This window comes from Lissotriton helveticus, chromosome 6 (assembly GCF_964261635.1).
Source record: "Lissotriton helveticus chromosome 6, aLisHel1.1, whole genome shotgun sequence".
Classification (NCBI taxonomy): domain Eukaryota; kingdom Metazoa; phylum Chordata; class Amphibia; order Caudata; family Salamandridae; genus Lissotriton; species Lissotriton helveticus.
The window spans coordinates 944,475,844-944,495,359 of NC_136067.1; positions in this window are offsets into that span (position 1 = coordinate 944,475,844).

Sequence of the window (19,516 nt, forward strand, 5' to 3'; positions counted from 1 at the left end):
GTTATGTATATACATCAATGCAATGTACAATACAAATTTCAACAATTTAATAACTAATAAATTATCTTACTAAAAGCACAAATACAAAAATTAACAAACATGTGCAATCAAGCACGCTCCATTAAATGACATACTAATTAACACGTACAAATGATATTAAATGCAACAATATTTTCTACAGCAATATTTTTTACAATATTAAAAACAACACTCAAAACAATATTTTTGCCTTCAAAATTCCTGTCAACGATATTTCTGCTAGCCCGATATTCTTCGCACAATATTTTTTGTATCACAGTATAATTTTCCAATCTTTTGTTCAAATACTACTTAACTACAAGGGTATGGGAAATTCATTGATTTTGCACTATATCTGGTTATTGTGGTTGCAAAGACAAAGGCAATAATTATAACCCAAATTACTTAGCTGCCCTTGAGTCACACGAGCCTCTCAGAACTGGCACGACTTAGATATTTAGCTATAATAAATATTACGTGAATCATGTGTAAAATTGTTTTTGATCAGGCACTGAAGCTCAGTCTCATTGCACATTTGTATGCGGAGGGAAGCAGCATGACTCACAGTAAAAGAGTCCCACATTCAACTCCATGTGGAACCAAATGTACAAGCATACTTTTTCCGCCATTGTGATGCCTGTTGTTGTCAGTTCATTCTTGCATAGTTCAGAGGGATGCAAGACTATTTTAAAGGGACCTGATTATAACAGGTCTTCTGAATCTGACATCCTACCCGAAATAGATAAAAGCAAACATAGGTTTAATCTAAGAATAATGTATAACAATGGTGCAGCACAGTTAATGTAAGTGTTTAGCTTCAGGGCAGTTTTCACACCCATAGCCCATTGTTGATCAGATAATTTCGAGGCAGGTAATAGCTATTGTTGTAATCCTGATATATAGTTAGAAGGTTTGTTAGCAACCTGGGAGCTACTTCCCTTTGCTTGATGTGCTGCTGTGGACCCTGAAATATGATTAGCACTTCCTGCAACCCATTAATCTCTGGTCATTAAGTAAATATTTTGCCTTAATGCTTCACTTTTGAGGAGAGGATGTGGAATAGCGACCAGAGCTGCTGACTTGGAAGCTGGGGATTTGGGTTTGTTTCTCGGCATCGGCGCAACATCCTGTGATTCTGGGCAAATCACTTAATCTCCCTGTACCCTTGGACAGCACCTGGATGCCCTCACAGGTGATAAGCTGCACTATATACATCTACAAACTTTAACTCCTCTGAAGCATCCTGCCAGCCTAGGTAATTTCCAATAAACACACCACACAGGGAGAGTAATTTTACACATATTTATTCTGCTGCGTGTAAGTCAGAACTCAACATTGTAAATCTGCCTGCAACTCATCTCTCCAGCGCTTACCTCACAGGCCTACGATGTATAGTGGAAGCTAAAAGAGTTCTAGCATTTGTATATTTACAAGATACTACATCCTCCACAATTTTATGCTAACAAATCATGAGAAACTCTTTTGGCCCAGCACACCAGCTCCTTGGACTTTCCTAGTGACACTGTTATTGTCTCAAGTTCCCAGCACTACTTTGGGGGCGATTACGATGTTGTTAGAAAACTGTCCCGAACGAATCAGTTCCGGAATAGTTTCCAACCGAATCGGGTCCTGTGAGCCCAGACGACCGATTATAATGCTTCCCAACATCGCTCGGTCAGACTAGCATTGAATTCAATGGGAGCTTGTGTTCAGAACACGAACACAGGCTCCCGTTGAAAAAAGGCGTGGTTGGAGAAAACCGTTCACCCTGTGGCGGGCACCACATGGTGCCTGCCACATTGTGCATGGTTGGGAAGAGGGGTCCTTTGGGTAATCTCCGGATGAAGGGGAGTCCGCAACGGTCACACAAAAGGCGGATTCAGGTAGCCGTTTCGTCTCGGGTAAAGGGAATCAGAACAGCTGTACAAATCGGTCATTGTAATCGCTCATCCAGAAACTTTGTCCATAGAGCTGTACGATTCAGCTCTGAAAGACTCGGGCTGTCAGGATGCCTTGCGGAACCAATTCGGACTGCTCAAACTGTTTCCGGGCATCGTAATTGGTTGTTGGGAAATCTGTTCGATTTGGTAGGAAACAAGGCTTCCAAATCGGATTCTTCAATACCGAATCCAATCCGGAGACTTTCCTAACCACATCGTAATCAGCCCCTTTGTCTTTCACTTAAATGGCCTGTAGTGACTTTATCGCAAATGGAGATCTGGACTTTCTATTAGTGCTCCATTTCTTCGCTAAAACATGATCACTTCTTTGAGGACTCATCTATTAGTTGTTTCTTTGGCTTCTTTCATACATTTTTCATGCTTCCAAGACTTTGGGTGCACAGAAAAATGGTTTCAGGTGGGCCCAGTAATAGCCTCAAAATTAGGGAGTTGCTCAACACATTCTTGGCATAGAGATGTGAGTTAGATCAATATTATGCAGGCCAGTTTCCTCTTCCTCATAGTATCTTAACTACCTTTGTCAGGGTACATTTGAAACACCTATTCTCACCATTATCTTACAACTACTGGAGTATTGTTCAGTGATGTGTTATGCCCATAGATTTGAAGCATTGCTGGACATCTAGGTTCTAAAATAGAGGACCATGCCAGTATTCATCTCTTTGAGCTCACCATAAGTCATGAATATCTTTACTGCCTTGTTTGTTGACAGCATTTGCTAAGGAGGTGGCCAGCAAATACACTTTTAGTTATTGGTTGCAGTCACCATCAAGATATGTTGACCATTAGGGTCATTGCAGAAATCCTTGCTCAAAGTCCCAGGATATCTTGCATAGACATTCTGAGATGAAGAGCGACTAGGGCTGACTTCCACTTTGTCAAGATCATAGAGCTATACGTTCATGGGATATTTCTGAAGTGCTGAAAGTGAAAACAACAAGAGCCTTTTGGTTGTTTTCATAGTATTCTTTGGCACAGGTGCATATATCGGCCCCTTCACCATTGATCACCACAAGAAAGGCACCCTTGAAAGTGTAGAATGTCCTCTCCCTAGTTGATCCCTGCTTGGGGATCACTTCAGGTAGGTAATCTCTAAGCAGGGTTCCACACACTAGTCATATAGCCATGACGGATGGTTTCTGGGGGGGGGGGGGGGGGGTCAGCCCCCAGACATGACCAAATGCCCCCAAAGATAACTGCAGTCTCCCTCAGCGTCTGGGGAGGGCGAGTATGGGGTTTTCCCCACATATGCCCTCCAGTGAGCAGAAAGCCTCTAGAAGCAGAGGTTTATTTTAAAGAGGGAGGTGTGTTCTGGCCCACTCTTAAAGGCCACAGCAATGTTTGTGCTCCCCCTGGGGGGCAGGTTAGTGGTTTACCTCCATAGTGCTCTCCTGGGAGACGGCAGAAAGCCCACCAGACACCAGAGCTTTTTATATTCATACTAACCCTGGGCGGAGTTGGTGGAGTTGCACTACGCGGAGCTACGCAAAGTGCAAAAAAATCTGTTGCACTACGTGGAGCTCCGCAAGCGGCAGAGTACAGTACAAAAATGCCGTTCGTGGTCATTGCACAGTGCTGGATGCTTGTCCCCTCTGTGAAATTATTGCGAACAGAACCATGCACAGCGCAAGCTTATCTTTTCTTCCACTCGAGTAGATTTTTACTGGAGCAGCAGCTTTCTCAGCACGAACGGGCAGTTTCTCAATGCGAGTGGTCACGAGCATACGCGACCACTGGCAATGAGAAACCTGACTCCCCCGCATTGAGAAATCTCGCTGGGAGGTTTATTTTCCATGCTTGCGTTTGCCAACTTGATGTTGGCAATCGTGAACGAGGATAAATCTCACCGGGAGGTGGATTTTCCTCGCTCGCGCTCGCCAACTTGACATTAGTGAACACAAGCGATGAAAAAAACTCCCCTCCACTGCACGAAGCTGAGTTTTTCAGAACTCCGCGAGCTCCACGTAATGCAGAGTGCAGGAAACTCTGCAAACTCTGCGAGCGGACCGGAGCGGAGTTCACCACCGCCCAGGGTTATGGTTAATTCATACACAAAAAGGGTGTGGGGGTTGGTAGGTATAGGCATCACACCTTACCATCCACCCTAGAGACCCCAGCAGTCTTTCTGTTCACATGTGAGACAGATATATGCGAAGGGGGCAGACCCCCCACTAGATGCCAGGGTTGTTTTTATATATATATAAAAAGGCATTGAAGCTGGCATGTCCAGGTATTGGGCCTAACGCCCCATCTCTAAAGGCTCCAAAAGTCATGTTCCCCTTCTGGGAAGAAAGCTCACTGGACACCAGGGCTTTATATTTATCAAAAATTAATGGGGTGGTTGTTCCATTCATACATTGGGTCTTACTCCGTTGGCCTAAATTCCCCATGGCTTCAGGGGCTGATTGAGATGTTGTCCCAAAGTTGCACTTCCTGGTGAGCATTTACCCCCAAACTGCATTCTGAGGCCGGGGGAGGGGTGGGGGCAAAAAGCTCACTAGATATCAAGGTTGTTTTTATGTCCATTGGAAAAGGGGTGAGGTTGGCCCATCTAGGCATCAGGCAGTACACACCATGCCTAAAGTCACATAAATGTCTTTCTGCTCTCCTAGGAGTTGTTTGGGGATTTTACCTCAAATCTAGCCTCCCGGAGTGGGCAGAAAGAACACTTGAGGCCAAAATCAGATGTAAAACAAAATGGGTTATCGCCTGATGTGTCTTGGCATGAGGCCATACACTCACCCATAAAGTACCATTAGTCTTTCTGCCTCCTGGAGAGCATATTAGGGTTTTTTACTTCCAGTCTGTTCCACTGGCGGAGAGAGGGATAGAAAACCCACTGGGTACATGAAACAGCATTTTAAAACAAGCATTGGCGTAGCCAATAGGTCACGCCTTTGGGACCTTATAAGTGTTTAGCCATGCAATGGTTGATGTTGTTGCACCAAAGATATTGTGCTGCATAACTAAATACTTATAAGGTCCCAAAAGCGAGACCTATTGGCTATGCCAATGCTTCCCTGAAAGAAGTTGGGCCCCACTGAAATAAGCTGAACTCATCTCGGGGTAGGCTTCAGACACTGGGACACTTTCAGCAGTGCCTGCATGTTGTCTGCTGTGTTCCGAGCATCAGCGTGCTGGCTAGGGGGGGTTGTAATTTTAAACCCAGCTAGGCTCAAAACAAAGGCCGAAGATAAGGGGCAATTAGGGCTCCTTTTGTTCAAGTATCCTGGCTGGGAATTATCTGAAGCCTCACACCAAAATACTATAGAGGGAAACAAAGTCACACAGCTCATCACTACTTCACTGGCACTTAAGAGAGACATGCTTTTGACTTTGTTCAGTTCCTATATATAAGAGATATGCATGCACTGGAAGAATGTCAGATGTGTTTGTCTGTACTAGTATTTACATAAATAACAATTTAATACCACTTTTTTGTTTTGTTCTTTTATAGCACTGCTCACTCCAATGAAGGGTGTCACAGAACTTTACATCACACATACACATTATACATTGACAATATATCATTTGTGTGTAAATCAATGTACAGATTGTGTTACATAAGACAATGAGGGTTCAAGGTGTAGGAGTCAGGTCCTTCATAGCTCATGGTGCTATATTGGAAGGATTACAATTTATGAACTGCAAGTAACAAAAGGATCTTTGTGTTAAAAGAAGTAACCCATATACCTAGCTACCTACCTACCTACCTATATTAAATACAAATCTGTCATTTGCATGTTACATGGTGTGCTTAGCAGGAGACCCATTAATCCTCAAAGCTACTTTAATTTAAAATTAGAACTAAACAAGACTCCGCTTTCACCAGCAAATGTGTTAACCTCCAGAGTTAGCTGGTGCCCTAACCACATCAAATACTTTAAAATGTAGAACTTGCAACATATTAAGAAGAAAAGATTTACTGCGATCTTTCTCCTTGCTGCCAATTTCTTTGTGGAAGAGTTCGTTAAACAAAAAGTATAAATTGAGGTCCAAACTTTGTGTCAGGGCTGCGTCATGTTTTTGCTCACAACGCAGATGCAAAATCACAGTTGCTAAATCTTGCAATGCACTCAAATATACTCATGATAGAACTGCTAAACACATGTCTGTTAAGATCTGATATCACTTCTTGTGATGCCATGCATGATCTCACGCCCCGTGATGTCATGCGCTATGATGTCACTTGCATATGCTTAGATTAATTAGCCCCCACTTTTTTTATGATTTGTACTCTGATTGTAGTATTAAACTAAAGCTTAGTTCAACTTCTTCTGTGAAAAAAAACACTACTACAAATATCAGATTGTGTTGTGGTGCCAGATCCACGCCCTGGACTGGAACACAGTGTCCTGGGTGACATGGAGTTAATCTGGTGTTCAAGCCTAACCTTTTCAGGGCTACCTACTGTGCTGCCACTTCTAGTTTCATTATTCTGTTTTTGGTGGGGGAGAGAGTGATTTCACTATTCTGTTTACTGTCGGGGAAGAAAGTGGGAAGAAGGGCAAAAAATATTCAGGAGATACATTGAAATAATCTTAAATTGCTCTTGCCAGTTAGCACAGTCCAGTTATTTTCTTTGCAGTCAAGTACTAATTTGTGTGTGTTTTCTATATAAAAAGCAGGATTATAAATGAAATAGTAAGGCAGTCACTGGAACGGAGGCAGCTACATCGCACTTGGCATTGGACAATTTGAGATCTCCTAAACAATGCTTATCTGATGCGCGAATTGAATGTCGATGAAGTTCAAACTTCAAATTCTAGTTTTTTTTTTAAAAATCTGGAGGCGGAGGGCAGGCTAACCTGAGCAAATAAAGACGTGGTGTGACCAGTTGGCAGCGGCTTTATCCTTTCACAGTTTCAAGCAGGGGAGATCATCGTTTATTCATGAAAGCAGCGCCTCCCGGGGTGGTGGTGGGAAACAGGAAGTAAACATTCCTTAGGGGGCGCAAGGTCACCACGAAGTCAGAGTACTTCACCCAGCCCGGCACGTCAAGAGTCAAACATTTGCTAGCATTCGCGCCAAGAATTTTCAATTCTATTGAGGACACAGAGGCGAGGATTATGCTTCTCTATTCTTTACTGCAAAATCACAGCAGCCAATAAAAACATACAATTAGTTTAAATGAACTATATTGCCCATGATGCTTGCTCACAAGCCACACCTCCACAGCCCATAAGAGCCGTCTGTACAGTCCCATAATCCTCTTTCTTTGCAGGGAACAAAAGTCCAAGTATCAACATGAACAAGTCCATAACCTCCTCCAACGTGGAAGAATAACCATGAATCCTTTAAGCATAAACTCTTGCGAGCATCCATCTTCTAGTCAGACTTCTTATCTGATCCTGAAACAAAGGAAATGAAAATCCGTAACCACTGTGTAACAAGACATGTCATAACATCATTCATGGGCGGGTAATCTTTAATACAAATAATAAAGCCGGGTGGGATAATCCTCGCCTCCGTGTCCTTAATAGAATTGAAAATTCTTGATGCGAATGCTAGCAATTTTTTTATTCTATTACAGGACCGGAGGCTTCAGATTATGCTAGTTTAACGCTTTCCAAATACCACAGATGTAATATCTCCCACCGGCTTGTAATAAAACATTTTGAAGGTCGATTCTGAAGACCAATCAGCACAACGCATGATATCCTGAATGCTTGAACCCAACATGTATGACTTAGAGGCCATAGCGCCCCTGACAGAGTGTGCTCCAAATCTTTGGAGATCAATACCAGCCTCTTGCATGATATATCTAAGTCATCTGGCAATGGTGGAAGCCCTCACTAGTTTATACGGTTTCTGTAAAGCAATTAACAGTTGAGAACAACCCTGAGGTCTCAATGAACTTGTACATTCCTCATACACCTTTAAACATTGCACTACACATAATTTCTCATTCTCTGGAAAAGCATTGTAATCAATATATCGAGAAAGTGTCTTGGTATGTCCTGTAATAGTAAAAGAAACTCCCTCTGGAGTAAATACTCTACCTGTAACATCGAGAGCTCTTACGTCCGAGAAACGTCTGCATGCTAACAGACATAACAACATAGCTAGCTTGGCAGATAACTGCTTCTTAGAGAGGAGATTGTTAGCAGGCCAATGATTGAACAAGGAAATGACCAAAGAAACATCCCACAACCCTGTATACTTGGGTTTAGGTGGATTAGCAATCCGAATGCCTTTAAGAAGCTTGCATACAACCGGGTGCATGCCAACTGGTTTTCCGTCAACCAGTTCGTGACCCGCTGAAATGGCTGATCTAAAGTTATTGACCGAGCGATAAGCAAGTCCCTCTGAAGCTTTATCCGAGAGAAAATGTAACACTTGGGATAGCTCGGCCCCCACGGGATCCAAGTGCCGTTCCAAGCACCAACCCACCCAGTTTTTCCAGGCCGAGGAATAACGTTTTCATGTGGAAGGGGCCCAGGCCTGTTTGATGAACTCAGAAACTTCTGGCATGTTCCACTGTTGCCGGAAAGCCTCCATGCCATCAGCGTGAGGCGGCCATCCAGAATCAGTGGATGACGTTCCTGATGAGGGCCCAGAAGCAACGATGTCGACTCGGGAAGCAACCTGGGAAGGTAGCAACTCCACTGTAGCAACAGTGGGAACCAAGGCTGAGATGTCCACCATGGTGTTACTAGGACTAACTCCGCCCGTTAACTGATTACCTGTGTCATCACTCTGGGGATTAGAAGGAATGGGGGAAAAGCGTACTGAGTCGCATCCTGACCAATCCTGAAGGAAAGCATCTGTCGCCAGTGCCATTGGGTCCGGCCTCCAACTGAAGAACTGCAGGAGCTGACACATCAGCCGGGAGGCGAGCAGATCTATCTGAAAATGCCCCCAAATGCTCTGTATCCACTGAAATACCTTGGGAAGCAACTTCCAGTCGCTGAAATCCCGGAGGTGCCTCGAATTCCAGTCCGCCACTTGATTGGACTGACCCGGGATGTATTCTGCAATCACCGAAATCTGATGACTGAGGCAATAATGCCAAAAATCTTTGGCTATCTCGACAAGAAGGGATGACCTCGTGCCTCCCAATTTGTTGATGTACCTCACCACGGACACATTGTCCATGCGGAGGAGGATGGAACAAGATGTATGCTTCGGGGATAGTGTCCAAATTGCAAAGGAACCCGCAAGGAGTTCCAGACAATTGATGCGCAGGGACAACTCCTGCGTGGACCATCTTCCGCCAGTAGAGATATTTCTGCAGCGCGCTCCCCAGTCCCAGCGGCTGGCGTCGGACTCGATAACCACCTCTGGTTGAGAACCAAAATTCGCCCTGCCATTCCACGCATCCACGTGGCCTAGCCACCACTGAAGCTCAGTCCTACTTCCTGAGTTAATGGGATGGAGTCCGTGTAGGAAAAGCCCTTCTGGAGGTGTTGGATCTTTAGACGTTGTAAGGCCCTGTAATGAAGGGGACCTGGGAAGATGGCCTGAATCGAGGAGACCAAAATTCCCACCAACCTGGTTATGGCTCTGAGCGAAACCATCTATTTGCTCAGTAATGACAATATCTCCTTGAGATTTTTCAACTTTGTCTTGAGAAGGCATAGCTGTGCTGTCAGCGATTGTCGTACATTGCAGATGTTGTAGAAGGATGTCTGGACTCGTAGGTGTGCTATGACCGGCTTCATCACTTTGGTGAAACACCATGGAGCCGATGAGAGCCCGAAAGGAAGGGCCAAAAATTCGTACCACTGATCTTTCCACCGGAACTGAAGGAATCGACGGTGAGGAGGGAAAATAGGAATGGAGAGATAGGCGTCCTTGAGATCTAACCGGACAAGCCAATCTCCTTCCTGCAACAAGTCTGCTAGAAGATGGATCCCTTCCATCTTGAAATGGTTGTAGGTAAGAAACTGATTGAAATTTCTCAGGTTCAGGACTAATCTGTTTCCACCTCCCTTCTTCTGCACTAGAAATATGTTGCTGCAAAAACTGTGAGGGCCCTCGTTGCAAGGGGCTATCGCGAGTTTTTGCAGCAAGCTTGCGATTTTTTTGTTTATAAAACTGCGCTCTTGTAGAGAAAAATGGAGTCGCGCGGGGGGCACTAGCTGAACGGTAGGAGAATAGAACTCTAAGTTAAAACCCATGACTGATTGCAACACCCACGCATCCTGAGTCAGTTTCTGCCAATTCGGAAGAAAGTACTGTGTGCAACCCCCCAAAGGAAGATGAGAGTGATCCACTACACTCATCTGGAGATTGTTGGGCTTTAAAGCCTGCTCTATTGCTGCCGCTCGGGAATCTTCCTCGATTGAACTTGCGACGAGAGGGGTAGAAAGTTCCTCCACGAGTGGAGTCCCAGTCCCCTCTGCCGCGTCCAAAATCACCTTATTGGGAGCCTTGATTAAAATTGCGGCCTGACGAGCGGCCCCAGCCTCGTCCGGCCCTGTTAAAAACACCCTGGTGGAACACTTTTTTGATACCTCTTTGGGCCTTGTCGAGGGACGTAAAGGTTCCAACATATTGGGAGACGTCCTTTACGAATCGCTCTCCAAAAAGATGTCCTTCGGCCAAGGGCCCGGGTTCCGCCTCCGCCAGTTCAGTAAGATTACTGTTCATTCTCATTAGGAGCGATTTTCGCCTCTCTGCTGAGATCGCGCAATTAGCGTTTCTCAATAGGCAAATAGCCCGTTGGGTCCAACCCGCGAGGATGTCAACTGGAGCAGCTTTCTCTTTTGCCACAAGGGCCATCTCCAAAATTTTAGCCAAGGGACCAACCACGTCCAGTAACTTATCTTGGCATACGCGCCAAGCGCGGTCTAGGCCTCTTTTGGGATCTTTCGAAAAAAAAATCAGGAACGTAAGGAGGGTCGCATCAATTTCCGGCGTCTCCGCCACCTTATCTGGGATGTCCGGTCGTAGACATTCTGACCGAAGCCGGCTGCACACCTCCCTCGAGAAACCCTTACGGAGATTCACGTGCAGATAGTACGAGGCTTCCGGAGGCGGAGTCCAGTCCAATGACCGTGAATGCATGATATCGGTTGAATCAAACGTGAATGGAGTATTCGGGGGCTCCGAACCTGACGGGGTAGATGTTATTGCCCTTTTTGGCGGAGGAGGCTGCTCCTCAGAAGTATCGGTGTCAGTGTTAGTGCCAGAAGAGGTGGTATCAGTGTCCACGTGCACCTTCTGCTTGCTCTTTGCCTTGGTGCCAGCATAAGAATGTTCACCTGCTGCGCTTTTTGGCAATGTCGCTAGTGCTTGTGAATGTCGCCAGTTGCGCCCTGCATCCTTATCACCAGAAGAAGCCGAAACTTCAGGTCTCCCTTTCTGAACTTCCTTGCCGTAACCATTGCGTTTTGAGAAATTCTCAAGCTGCCTCTTGATTGGTCGTAATGCAGCTGCCAATGCCTGGTGAACGGTTTGAGGAACCGTGTTTTCTATGGCTTTATTAACTGATGATTGGACGGAAGCGTCCAAAGCCTCTACAAGGTGGTCCTCCATGACAGTCTCAGACTGCCCTTCATAAGCATCCTCCTCATCCTCATTAGGGTATCTCACCCAATCTTCCATGGCTCAAAGAGGGGCAAGGTAAGTACTGCACTTACTGAGTAAATATACAGAGTCCACTTAATAGGAGGAGTACGGGGCTCAACCCAGAAGCACACAAGGAATTATGAAAGCACTTACTACTGATAAACCCCCTCAGCAAAGCTGTAGTCAGTCAGTCAGTGACCTGTGCCAATCACAAAGAATTATCCCAGGAGCGTGTGCGCACTCCCTATGGCACCAATCTATAAGCCAAAGGTGATATCAATAAATATAATCCAATCCGAGTGAAAAATGCGTGTAGAAATGCCCTTGTTTTCCGCGCCAAACTACAGAGCCCAAGACGCGCCCAAAAACTGCCCAAAGGCAGCCCAATTGCACCTGCTTGAGGCGTGTACATCGGCCTAGAGCCACTCTGCAAGTACGGCGTAACACGGGCGATCAGGGAAGCTCAGGCGCCGGCGCCAAGGAGCGCACCAAAACGGGAACAAACGCTGAGAGAAAACTGGCTCTGTGGAACTCGGAGGTAGCGGCCAGAGACCGAGTCCGAAACGGAGCTGAGCGCGAGCCGTGCACGCTGCAACACCCAGCACAGAACACAGCGGTACAGGGATCAAGCGCGAGTCAAGCGCACGCAGTCAACACGGAGCCCTGAGGCAAATCCCGACAGAAAATCCCCGCAAATCGGAACAGGCAGCCAAATCACTGAAACATATCAGAACCAATGAAATCTATACAGTCAAAACAGATACACAATACCAGAATCAATTGCCACATCAACCATAGGACAGAAGGTAAGGTGCACTTGACTTTTGCTGTGAGCAGCAAAGAAATAGGATTATGGGACTGTACAGACGGCTCTTATGGGCTGTGGAGGTGTGGCTTATGAGCAAGAATCATGGGCAATGTAGTTCATTTAAACTAATTGTATGTTTTTATTGGCTGCTGTGATTTTGCAGTAACGAATAGAGAAGCATAATCTGAAGCCTCCGGTCCTGTAATAGAATCTATGGCGTGCTTCAGGAGATGGTTACTTAAATGTGCACACCGCCTCAGTCTGTGCTCTGAGACTCTTCTCGCAGTCCCTGAAACAAACATTCTGCTGTGGGAGACAGCCTTCGGTGATTGAAGTTTTAAAGGTGATAATATGTCCCTTTTCAAGCACAGAGTTCTCTCGTGTGAGTTGTGATACTTACCTAGTACGGGCTTTCCAGCTCAACCCGGTTTGACTTCTGGTTCTTGTAGTTCCCTCATCCATCATAACTGAAGAACTACAGTTTTTAAATGTAGGATGTTTTCGCATCTGACATATCGTATGGACATTTCAGGTACTTGGCACATCCTACAATTTGTTGCGAACAAGGTCTAAAGCAGCATCTTGCTGTCATTAACATTGAAAAGGGACTAATCGGCAACTCAAGAGTAACTCACAAAGGTGTAGGCGGTCCTTAAGTGCAACGATCATTTTGAAAGAAGAGCATCTTCACTTGTGCTCACCAGTTCAGTTCTGCTGAGAAGGTGGACGGCTCACGCTGCTGTTTTAAAGCACTTGTACTTGTGCTAGCTTGCCCCTAGCGGGAGCGGGAGCGTGCAGCCATGCTAACTGATTGTCGGCGCGCCGCTGCTCACTCCCGCAAGGTGGATGCCACCACAAGCACGAGTGTGCTTGAAAAGGAGATGACCGATTTCTAAAGGTTATCTTCTAGGGCAGCGCATGCACGCTGCCTAGGCGAGACCTAAAAAAGGGGGTGGTAGCTGGTCATCCTGGCATCTGGAAACATCCTCTACCCCTAAAGCACCTACAGCCTTTCTGTCCCTCTGGTGCACAAAGTCTAATTACTGCAGCCATCCCAATGGAAAGTAATGCAATTTAATGTCAGCCTGCCATTAATGCGCCTGGTTTGGTAAAACTCTCCCTAATGATGTCTGCAAAAACAATTCTTAGGGGAAAATTCCCTCTAAACTCTTACTATGGACAGACAATGTGCTCGGTCAGGCAAATTCATGGTTTCATTTTATGCCCCACAATTTTAAGATTTCACCAGCTGTCACTGATCATCAAAGGCAATATGAGGATGTCACAGATGGCGCTAATGTACTGTCAGCTTGCCATTACTGGTCTGCAGCCATATCAATATGGGTGTACTTGGTCCCAGTTTGCCCTGAATGGCTATTAAAAATAAAAAGACAGTATCACAAACATATGCTAATTTAAAGAGCTAGTTCCTACACTGGAGACATAATGGGCCATATGTATCAAGGTACACATTTGCGATTCCGAAATAGCGATTTTTTAGAGATCGATATTTCAGAATCGCAAATTGGGATGTATGTAAAAATTCGTAATTTTTTTGCGAATTCTTAGTATTCCTTAATTGCGATTAGCAAATTGCGAATCACAATTAAGGAATACTTTCCCATTCATTTCTATGGGCCAGAAGGCCCATAGGAATGAATGGGAAGTTGTTCTCAATTTGCGATTCGCAATTTGAGAATCGAAAATTGAGAATCATTTCAAGGGTGCAGGGGTGTCCAAAGGACACCCTGTTGCACCCCTGAAATAAGCATGGGTGCACATGTGGCGCAGATACATGCCATAAGGGCATGTATGTGCGTCACATGGCATTTTGAAAAATGCAAAAATTGGCATTTTTCAAGGAAGTCGCAAATTACCACTAACTTGAATTAGCATTTTTTTGCTTCATACATTGCATTTAAGGAATCACAAAATTTGCGATTCCTTAAATGCAATTGCAAAATAAGGAATCTCAAATTTTGTGATTCCTTGTTTTGCACCAGATTTCCCTTAATACATACCATTTGGCAAATTCACATTCGCAATCGCCGAAATTCGCAATTTTGCTTGATACATATGGCCCATAATTACATACACCTGTAGAACATCTGTTCACCCACAAATCCATATTAATCTATAGGTGGCAGCTTGCCCATTGTGTCAGGCAATTAAGGCCCTTTTTAAGAAGGATGAATTGCCATTACTGGTCTGCAGCCATATCAATATGGGTGTACTTGGTCCCAGTTTGCCCTGAATGGCTATTAAAAATAAAAAGACAGTATCACAAACATATGCTAATTTAAAGAGCTAGTTCCTACACTGGAGACATAATGGGCCATATGTATCAAGGTACACATTTGCGATTCCGAAATAGCGATTTTTTAGAGATCGATATTTCAGAATCGCAAATTGGGATGTATGTAAAAATTCGTAATTTTTTTGCGAATTCTTAGTATTCCTTAATTGCGATTAGCAAATTGCGAATCACAATTAAGGAATACTTTCCCATTCATTTCTATGGGCCAGAAGGCCCATAGGAATGAATGGGAAGTTGTTCTCAATTTGCGATTCGCAATTTGAGAATCGAAAATTGAGAATCATTTCAAGGGTGCAGGGGTGTCCAAAGGACACCCTGTTGCACCCCTGAAATAAGCATGGGTGCACATGTGGCGCAGATACATGCCATAAGGGCATGTATGTGCGTCACATGGCATTTTGAAAAATGCAAAAATTGGCATTTTTCAAGGAAGTCGCAAATTACCACTAACTTGAATTAGCATTTTTTTGCTTCATACATTGCATTTAAGGAATCACAAAATTTGCGATTCCTTAAATGCAATTGCAAAATAAGGAATCTCAAATTTTGTGATTCCTTGTTTTGCACCAGATTTCCCTTAATACATACCATTTGGCAAATTCACATTCGCAATCGCCGAAATTCGCAATTTTGCTTGATACATATGGCCCATAATTACATACACCTGTAGAACATCTGTTCACCCACAAATCCATATTAATCTATAGGTGGCAGCTTGCCCATTGTGTCAGGCAATTAAGGCCCTTTTTAAGAAGGATGAATTGCCATTACTGGTCTGCAGCCATATCAATATGGGTGTACTTGGTCCCAGTTTGCCCTGAATGGCTATTAAAAATAAAAAGACAGTATCACAAACATATGCTAATTTAAAGAGCTAGTTCCTACACTGGAGACATAATGGGCCATATGTATCAAGGTACACATTTGCGATTCCGAAATAGCGATTTTTTAGAGATCGATATTTCAGAATCGCAAATTGGGATGTATGTAAAAATTCGTAATTTTTTTGCGAATTCTTAGTATTCCTTAATTGCGATTAGCAAATTGCGAATCACAATTAAGGAATACTTTCCCATTCATTTCTATGGGCCAGAAGGCCCATAGGAATGAATGGGAAGTTGTTCTCAATTTGCGATTCGCAATTTGAGAATCGCAAATTGAGAATCATTTCAAGGGTGCAGGGGTGTCCAAAGGACACCCTGTTGCACCCCTGAAATAAGCATGGGTGCACATGTGGCGCAGATACATGCCATAAGGGCATGTATGTGCGTCACATGGCATTTTGAAAAATGCAAAAATTGGCATTTTTCAAGGAAGTCGCAAATTACCACTAACTTGAATTAGCATTTTTTTGCTTCATACATTGCATTTAAGGAATCACAAAATTTGCGATTCCTTAAATGCAATTGCAAAATAAGGAATCTCAAATTTTGTGATTCCTTGTTTTGCACCAGATTTCCCTTAATACATACCATTTGGCAAATTCACATTCGCAATCGCCGAAATTCGCAATTTTGCTTGATACATATGGCCCATAATTACATACACCTGTAGAACATCTGTTCACCCACAAATCCATATTAATCTATAGGTGGCAGCTTGCCCATTGTGTCAGGCAATTAAGGCCCTTTTTAAGAAGGATGAATTCCATCCATCGTTTGTAAGGGATCCTGGGGCCCACCCTGGGTTGGCAAACTTAATAAATGTTACTATCAAGGTGGTACATGTTTAGCAATCCCTCAATACCTTTCTGCACGTGCACAGGCTTCAGTAAAGTAGGACACGCCATAGCCAAAGGGACGGCCATATTTACATTGGGCAGTGACTCATGCACATGAGGCAACATCCACCTGTCAATGTCAATGTGTGTATGTGCGAACTATATGATCAGTAACTAGTAGTATGGAGACTCTCCAAATGTCTCAACTGATTTTAAAATACTTTTCTAATATGCGTAAAGGAAATCTGGCTGAGTGACTCGGGCAAATGTAGAAACACGTGGGATGTGGTCCTTGGAGATGAGTCAATCCAGGAAGAATTGGTGCGACAGGATATATTATGAAGTAATCTTTATCCAGGAGAATCGCACTTCGCCTCAAACTATTACGGCAACAGAACTTCCAGATATAGAGTAAGAAATCCCAAGGTGTCTCGAGCACGTAGAAGAAACCCGTGGATGATTTATTGAGAGTTTTGAAACATAAAAATACTTTAACAGCAACGCATTTCAACACTAGGTTATTTCTTTCACTAATGGTACTAGAAGTAGAGGAACATCTGTTATTATTAGCTTCAATTAGTGATGCCGTGACATATTAGGATTTGATTTGTGGAATAGTAGAACTCAGTTTTGATTTCAATAACCGGAATAACGATAAAAGTCACATTAATAACGTACATTGTCCTCAGAAACATTCATTGCAGATATACTAAATACCTGACTGGATTTTCCTGTTGGGTGGTTGCTGAGCACTATTTGCTAATATAAACACTTATTTTATTCTTAACCGCAATTTCCTTGTCAAATGTTATTCCACTCTCACACAGTGTCTATATAACGGGTTTAAGATATGTATACCCACTTTGTGAATTTTAGGACTTTGGCCCTCTATGTTGTAAAAAGGGCTGAATAACAAATGTGTCTTGCAGCATATGTGAGAATAACTTATGAAAAACTCATAAAGATTGTAGGTAGTTCCTACAAATGATGCACAATACCACAAACACCCAAGTGAAGCAAGTAGTGGTCGCATGAATAAAAGCAGAAATTATGCAATTTTCACAATTCAAATGGGGCCTTATTACGAGTACGACAGTCCTTGGGATTGCTGTACTTGTAGTGAGTCCGACCTCCGCCACCCATGTGTGTCTGCCTGTCACATTTGGAGTATGGTGGTCGACCGCCGTGAGACTGCCGGCCCCAATAGGCTGGTGGTGCCAATGCCAGCACTGCCAATCATATTACAACCTACATATCTACCACCCTTTTCATGGCAGTGAGCCAGCCATGAAAAAGGTGGCAGACCGCCGGAGGCCCCCCCGCCGGATCTGGGCCTGGGGGTGCATGCGGGGGGCACATGACGGGCTTGGTAGTCCTCCTGTCGGTGCAGAGGTGGCGGACCAACAGGACGTTTGCCAAACTCATAATAAGGTCCACAGCTCCATGGATGAGTCAATGGTGATGTTTTGAGGGGAGTGTCAGATAAGTCATCAGTAAAATGCAGTGAAAACATGGTGACATCACAAAGAATACTCCAGGCTATATGTGTCAAAAATCTTCATAGAAGCTAGATCTTGTCTGTTTTAAGGACGAAAACTCTAATCCACCCAAATGTGGCATGCTTAATTGTAGGGCTCCTCCTCACACTAACAAACATCAGGCTACACTATCAGTGTGTGCTACGACCTTCGTGGAGGGGACATCTTGAGGTTAAAGGATGCAATGGGGTCTCTATGAATGTTGTGGGAGTATTTTGTTGACTAGGCACATGCAGACAGGAAATAAAATTGAGTTAATTTGTTTAAAAGTACGGGTTAATTAGACTTGGCAGGGGATGTCAACATGTTTCTGCCTTATTCTATACCCTGCAACAAGTTAATAGGGGTGTGAATTAAAAAATTAATGACTGAAATAATTATATCACAGCTAGACTCTGGTTGAAGGGCCTGCCCCATGGCACCCAACCCTGCAGTGGGCAGCCAATACCTCACCACGCTGCACACAGCTCAGTAGGCAGTTGGTTGAGGAACCAAGACGCTGTGGGCATTGAATCCTCCATGAGAGTTCAATCTGCATTTCTTTTGCTTTTTTCACTTTATTTGGGTACTACAGTTGAAAGAAATAAGATTCTATTTTTGGGAAGTAACTACTGACCTCAAAGAATAATTCACAGGTCTTGTCAGGGCTACCCCTCAAAATCACTAAATTAACCTGAACTCAACCTCATGGTTGCCAGGTGTTAGTATCAGTTGATGGCATTCAGCAGTTGCCAGTCTCAGATTTTCCAGACAAACACTGTGTTGTTCCCAACGAAGATAGTCTGGCAGATGGGGGAAGTAGGATATAAGGAGGGCAAAAGGTTATGGGGTGTTAGCAGTATGGGTTTCTTAATTAGGGCTCTGCGGCTCCACTCACCTTCAACTGCTTTGCAACCTCCGTTATAATTTTTATGGGTAACTCGGGCTGAGAGTACAAATACACTACCTAATAAAGAATGCAAGACTGCCTTACACTCTCATGTGGTGAAGGTTAGTGCAATCAGGCGCTTCCCGAGGCCTTAGCATCTAATAGAAATGACGTAATGACATTGGGCTTACCATTGTTGCAGCCCTTCACTTTTGCTTTAGTTGGTGCTATAGTTGAGCATGGCTGAGGCGCATCTGATTGAGGCTGTCTCGGGCACTGTAGGAAGAAGCCTTGCGTGAGGCTTCACGTTACTTATACCAGAAGTCTCCTCGCTGGGTTGGTGTGCTTCTGGGGGAGGACTACAGTAGGCTGTGCGTGTGATGTTTGTGAAGAAACCGAAAATGCACGTGCAACTGAGTACAAACTATGAATCCTTTTGCAGGGCATGCTTGGAGGAAGCATTGCTTGAAGGACTTGTTAGCTGCAAGGTGAAAAACACAGAGTGCTGCCCTCGTAGCTGCCACCGATGACATCAGGACCCTGCTAGACAATGGAGAGACCACGAGACCCACTCAGATACACACACACACACCCACTCAGACACACATGCACCCACTCACAGACCTTCTAAGAGGTTCATGCACCTAGTCACAAACCCACTCAGACAGTTATGTACCCACTCACAAATCCACTCTCACACCCACTCACAGACCCACACACCCACTCATAGACCTATTCAGAGACTCACACACCCACTCACAGACCAACTC